The 7,172-nt window shown below is 38.8% G+C and overlaps 1 non-coding gene across 1 annotated transcript; it reads left to right on the top strand.

Annotated features, from left to right (window-relative positions):
* The first annotated feature begins 1,964 nt into the window (after positions 1–1,964).
* On the top strand, positions 1,965–2,071 carry LOC148877848 (small nucleolar RNA R71). The gene has a single exon (XR_016106281.1). It is a non-coding gene; the product is annotated as a small nucleolar RNA R71 (small nucleolar RNA).
* The last annotated feature ends 5,101 nt before the right edge of the window (positions 2,072–7,172 follow it).

The raw sequence follows: 7,172 nt of genomic DNA, 5'->3' as shown, positions 1-7,172 counted from the left end.
ACTTAAAACTTACATTGTCCCCAATGTGAGGTTAAATGCAATGAAAGGGCGGAAAAGCTAAACTAGAAATGCAAAAACAAAATGGAAAAATAAAAACGAGCTTCCCTATTTTTAATAAACATGAATCAGATCCTCTAACTCTCGTGGTTGCAGTGTTCGGTGTGCTCCCCTTTCATCCATCATGGGCGGGTTCAAATCTGGAATAGGGGCTTGCAAAATAGAGGGTAATGGTCTCTTATCAGAAATCGACAACATAATATAATGAGCATTACCTTGTCTAGGCTGGAACCCTTCTTGGCTGGCCTCCAAACAGTTCAAAACTTCCTTAATTTCTTCATCCAAAACCTGCACATTTTTACAAGAGTTAAGAATGCAGCTTCCTAAATGATCATCTAATTTAGATGTGTTAATTTCAGCTATGCCAACATCAATGCCATCGATTGCAAAATTTTCATGTTCAATTGTGTTGGGATATTTCATGGTTTTAAATACATTAAACACCACTTCTTCACCATTGATTCTAAGGGTAAGTAGACCTTTTCGCACATCAATTAAAGCATTACTAGTAGCATGGAAAGGTCTCCCTAAAGTCAGAGGCATTGTCCTATCTTCCTCCATATCCAACACAATGAAATCAGTAGGAATAATAAAATTGCCCACTTTGACTAAAACATCTTCTACTATTCCCCTAGAATATTTAATGCTTCTATAAGCTAATTGCAGGATAATAGTAGTAGGTGTCAGTTCATGCAGTCCAAGTTTTTCAAAAATAGAATAAGGCATTAAATTTATACTAGCACCTAAATCAAATAAAGTTTTTTCAAATTCAGTATTCCCTATGGTGCAAGGTATAGAAAAACTCCTTGGATCCTTAAGCTTTGGGGGCAATTTATTTTGGAGGATGGCTGAGCACTCTTCGTTCAATTTCACCATCTCGCATTCCTCCCATTTTCTTTTATTCGACATCACCTCTTTCAAGAATTTGGCATATTTTGGCATCTGTGACAATACATCAAGAAGAGGGAGGTTAATATGAATATTTTTAAATACTTCTAAAAATTTTTCAAATTGTTTATCTAAATAGCTTTCAAGACTCTTCTGGGGTAGGGGAGAGGAAGTTTAATAGCATCTAAATTCAGTTTAGGTGTACTCCCCTCAATCTCCTTTTGTGAATCGGCTTTTTCAGCTTCCTTGTCATCTTTCTGGGTCTCGCCAACTGTCTTCCCACTTCTTAAAGCTATGGCATTTACTTGCTCTCTGGGATTCTTCTCCGTGTTGCTAGGTAATCGTCCCTCTTTTCTTTCTGACAACAGATTCACAATCTACCCCATTTGAACTTCTAAGTTCTTGATTGATACTTCTTGACTTAAAATTTTCTTATCATGTTCTTGGAATTTTGCTTCAGTAGCATTGATGAACTTAGAAATTATCTCTTCCAAATTACTCTTTTTTTCTTGTGGGATGGTTGTTGTTGGAATCCCATGGGTGCCTTTTGCTGGTTATTGTTCCATGAAAATTTTGGATGGTTCCTCTACCCTGGGTTGTATGTGTTTGAGTAGGGGTTGAAATTCGGCTTACCAGTATGAGGGATAAAATTAGCATTCTCATGTGAAGCAAAAGGACTACCTAATGGACAATCAGAATTAGTATGTCCTATTTGACCACATAAATCACATGGAATGCTAGATGATGTATTTATTGTTGCAACATTAAGACTATCTAATTTTTTATTCAGACTAGCAAGTTGAGCAGATAGAGCAGCAAAAGAATCGATATGGTGTACTCCCCTATGATCAGTTCGATCATTATTCCATTGGTAGCTGTTAGATACCATCTCCTCCACTAGGTTATAGGCTTCCTCTGGTGTTTTCCTCATGATCGTGCCCCCTGTAGCTGCATCAATAATAGATCGATTAGAGGGAGTAATACCATTATAAAAGGTTTGAATTTGATGCCAAGTTGGTATCCCATGGTGAGGACACTTCTTAAGAACCTCCTTAAATTGTTCCCATGCTTCATACAGAGATTCCCTCTCAAACTGAGAAAAAGTAGTGAAATTGTTAATTAATTTTGCTATTTTAGAGGGTGGAAAATACTTAGCCAGGAATTTTGGGGTTAAATCATTCCAAGTGGTGATACATCCTGCGGGGAGTGAGTTAACCCAATATTTAGCACTATCACGCAATGAAAATGGAAATAGTCTAAGCCTAATACCATCATCACTAACTCCATTATGTTTAAATGTATCACATATTTCTAGAAAATTAACAATATGTGAATTAGGATCATCACTTGGTAACCCACTAAATTGAATACTTGTCTGAATCATTTGGATAATTGTAGGCTTGATTTCGAAATTATTGGCCTGAATTGTGGGCTTGCAAATGCTGGAGGTAGCCCCATCAATTGTTGGACAAGCATAGTCCAAAAGGGTGTGATTTTCTTCTGCCATATCTTCCTCAATTTCTACTGCTAGTTCACCAATTTCAACCTCCTCTCTCGCTTTATCTCTGTTGGCTCTTTGCAATAAGCGAAGGGTTCTCTCAATTTCAGGATTGAATCTTGCTAATTCTTCTCTTCTAGTGTGTGTCATGCACTAGTAAATCTGAACACAGTAAAAATTTGAACAAAGAAAATAAGAAAAAAATAAAAACAGAAATAAAAATCCAAATTAACTAAGGTTAACAAGTTCTAATATTACTTTAGGATTAAATCCCCTGCAATGGCACCAAAAACTTGATAGCTATGATTATAACTGATGAGACTAAAAAGTATCCTATTTTTATCCCCTAATATTCACTCTTTTATATTTATTTAGCACTTAAATGGACTCATTGCTCTTGTATTTCGATTCAAGGCAAGAAAGAAAGCAATTGGAAGAAAATAGGGCAATTCGGATGATTTTACACAGTTTCGGAAATAGTCAGTAAACTGGGAATAACTCTCAATTCCGGACTCCAAACTGGACAATTCAAGAAGCATCAGAAAGATGAAAGAAAGGCCCAAAACTTTTATGTTTTGGATTTTGACAGATTCAGTCCGCATCGAATACGAAACTGGGTCCGAAATTGGAGTAAACTTGTAGTCAGGCCCATTTCATAGCTGAAGCCCAACTCACAGAAGAACCTTGAAGCAGCCCAAGTTATCAAGCAGCCCAAATCGAATTCAAGAACCAAGAGTCTCAATTTCGAATGTAATCTCTAGAGAGAGAGTCTTATCAGATCTAAAGTCTTGAATGTAATCCTAGAGAGATAAGAAGATTGAGATCAGATCATTAGATAAGAGATAGGATAGGATTAATTCAAAGTAGACCAGGACTCCCTAAATTTAGGATGATCTCCTAGAAGGAGTTGGAAAACAGCCATCTCCCTCTGCTATATGAAGAGGAGGGTGGACTAGCTCTAGCATCACTGAATCCAAGGACCCAAGAGATCATGAAGCAATTGAAGCTACCAAGAGAGCAGCTCGGCCACTAAGAAGCAAAGCATGGAGAGTTCGAAGATCATGAGCAGCTAAGCTTTTCTTTTCTGGTTCAAGGGGGGAGGTTCGATTGTGTCATTGTGAGGTTCTGTATTTAATTTAAGATCTTACTTTTTAATTCAAGTATTCATTGCTTCTTGTGCATATTTTCATTGGATGTTAATGTCAATTAGTCTGACAAATTAATTAATGTTGATTTTTCTACTGCTATCCATGGTTCAGTGATCCGTAATTGTCACGAATAGTGGTACAAGTAGCAATTAAGTAAATATCTTTCTGGGTGAATTGTTCATGGCAGCCTTTGACCAATGTATTGACATGTTTTAACCTAAAGGGAATCGGTGGAACAAGATTTGATAATTGCAGCTATCTCAATTGTTGTTATCTTGGTTTAACTGTTTTCACAAAGCTTAATGCTATCACTGGTTAATATGGAATGCTATCGTACCCAGTTAAGTAGTGATAAGTGTTGATCAAATGCTAGGTTTGGTCAGTTGAATTAGGAAAACACAAGGTTTATTATGGCTATCCTATGCTTGAATTGCAAGACTACCAGAGTCTACCTATGATCGATGGCCAATTGACTAACCCGAACCCTTGAACCAGAATTTGGTAAGACTGGTTTCTCTTGTTTGTTTAGCTTGCTATTACTCTCTTTTAATTTCAATTATTTAATTTTCCCACTCAGTGATATTATTCATTCAGCTGAGAGATTACTGTTAGCTCCCTGTGGAATTCGACCTAATACCACTTTTACTACAAAAATTTTATTGTGGGACTAGCACTAATTTTGAGGGCTTCGAAAACCCGTTAAAATTTTGGCACCATTGTTGGGGAGCAACTTTAATTTCTTAGCTATTTCCTTCTATTTGTGTTAACCTTCTTGTTTTATGACTCGTGCTTCTCAATGAGGTGAACTCGAGTACAACCCCAAAATAGAGAAGACTACCCGTCATTTAAGGAAGGAGGCAAAACAAAGGAAGGATAGTTCTCCTAAAAGGGTGAATTCAAATTTTGACCTACCAACTTGTGATCAACCCATCTTTGAAGAGGAAAGGATGGCTAATAGAGAGAGAACATTAAGGGAGTAGGCTGCATCGATTATGAACCAACAGCCCCTGTGCATAACATATCCCACTCTTGAGGTAGCCTTTGAACTAAAATCTAGTTTAATACAATTACTGCCTATTTTTCATGGCTTTCCAAGTGAGGACCCTCATAAACATCTAAAAGAATTCCATGCCATCTATTCTAGCATGAAGCCACAAGGTATGATCGAGGACCAGGTAAAACTTATAGCTTTTCCATTTACTTTACGAGATAAATCAAAGGATTGGATATATATTCTTCCTCCCAGTTCAATACGTACATGGGATGAGATGAACATGATATTTTTAGATAAATATTTTTCTGCATCCCGGGCTGCAAACATTAGGAAAGAAATATGTGAAGTTTGGCAGTTTGGTGGTGAGACACTATATGAATATTGGGAAAGGTTTAAACAACTTGTTGCTAGCTGTCCACACCACCAAATACCCGAACAACTTTTAATCCAATACTTCTATGAAGGGCTCCAACCCTTGGATAGAAGTATGGTAGATGCAGACAGTGGAGGAGCCTTGGTGAACAAAACACCCGAAGTGGCCAGGGAATTAATTTCCAACATGGCCAAAAATTCACAACAGTTCGGCGCAAGGATAGATGGAACCATTAGACGTGTTAATGAGGTAAGTCATGCTAATTTAGAAAATCCGATTTCAGATTTAACTGCTTTGGTTAGGCAACTGGCTGCAGGGCAATTGCAAACAGCCAGGGTGTGTGGTATCGGTTTGATCCTTGGTCATCCTACGGACATGTGTCCATCACTACAGGATGGATCGATGTAGCAAGTAAGTGTCGTAGGAGGATTCTCGGGTCAGCCTCAAAGCAAATATGACTCCTACTCCAATTACTATAATCCGGGGTGGAGGGATCATCCGAATCTAAGCTACGGGCACCAAGGAGGACACCAAAAATATCAGCCCCAATTTTCAACACCTATCACAGCGCAAGGCCAACCCTCAAATTCAGGTATGTCATTAGATGAAATAGTTAAGGCTCTATCTACTAACACTCAGCAATTTCAGCAGGAAACAAGAGCCAACATTCAAAATTTGGGGAACCAAATCAGACAACTTTCCACTTCCATTAGCAAGTTGGAGGCGCAAAACTCGGGGAACTACCATCACAAATGGTAGTCAACCCAAAGGAGAATGCAAGTGCAATAGTGTTGAGAAGTGGAAAGGAGTTGCAGCCCCAACCGAGCTCACCATCGATGGAAGCTAAGGGAGACAAGGAAGAGGAGAGATACGGGTCAAAAGAAGACCCCATTGAGGTAATATCCAACCCCCCTCTCCCTAAGGTTATTAATGCTGTTATACCACCTTTTCCTAGTAGGTTGGAGAAGTCTAAGAAAGAGGAATATGAGCAAGAGTGCTAGAAACCTTCAGGAAGGTGGAGATCGATATCCCTTTGTTAGATGCTATAAAACAGATCCCAAAATATGCAAAATTTTTGAAAGAATTATGCACTAACAAAAGGAGGTTGCGAATCGATGAGAAGGTAAGAGTTGGTGAGAACGTTTCAGCCATGATCAAGAGGACCTTACCAGAAAAACGTGTTGATCCAGGTATATTCACCCTACCTTGTGCGATTGGCAATAAATGAATCGAGCATGCCATGCTAGACTTAGGTTGATCTATCAATGTCATGCCATACTCGATTTACTGTGCCTTGAGATTAGGTCCTTTAAAAGAAATTAGAGTTGTTATTCAATTAGCTGATTGTTCTAATGCCTACCCAGAAGGGATTGTTGAGGATGTATTGGTGCAGGTTAACGATTTAATTTTTTCAGCTGATTTCTACATCCTGAAGATGGAGGAAGATACAGTCACAAGTTCAGCCCCACTTCTATTAGGTAGGCCATTCATGAAAATGGCCAAGACCAAAATAGATGTGGACGAGGGTACCCTCTCTGTCGAATTCGATGGAGAGATCGTTAAATTCAATATTTTTGAAGCAATGAAATATCCAAGTGAATGTCATTCGATCTGCTCTATTGATACCATCAATTCAATTGTGCAGGAAGTCTTTGGAGAGGAGGACATGGATGATGAACTGGAGTTCAATGCACAATCGAACAAGGAAGAGTAGTTCGATGCATCCTATGATAGGCCGGAACCAATGTCGGAACAAGAGGTAAGCAATTCTGATATTCCATCGACATTTTCTCACAAAAATTTGTTGCCTTCTATTTTGCAGGCTCCGGAGTTGGAACTAAAGACCCTACCTGATCATCTTAAATATTGGATCTGGACTCTCTAAGTGGATAGGGACAATCCCTTATCCTATCTGCTGATCTAAATCCCAGAATCGCCCCTCTTTAATTAATCATATTAAACCAATTCGAATAGGGCTTTAGGCCCATTATGTCCATGTGCTCACTTATCCTCCAAACTGCTGCCTAGTTGGGTATCCTTGTATGGCGTGGGACCCAAACATTGATCTACACATCAGCCACATGGGTTCAACCCAACCTCTGTTACAGGGCCTGGCCGAATTCACTATAAGTGGCAGTGAACCCCCAAGCCCATCGCCATGGGCTCTTAATGAGCCCAATATTTACACTAAATGGTCCTTGGGTCAAGCCACCT

This window comes from Nelumbo lutea, chromosome 1 (genome assembly GCF_056320005.1).
Source record: "Nelumbo lutea isolate HS-2025 chromosome 1, American lotus-T2T, whole genome shotgun sequence".
Lineage (NCBI taxonomy): Eukaryota > Viridiplantae > Streptophyta > Magnoliopsida > Proteales > Nelumbonaceae > Nelumbo > Nelumbo lutea.
This window is presented reverse-complemented; position numbering and strand designations above follow the sequence as displayed.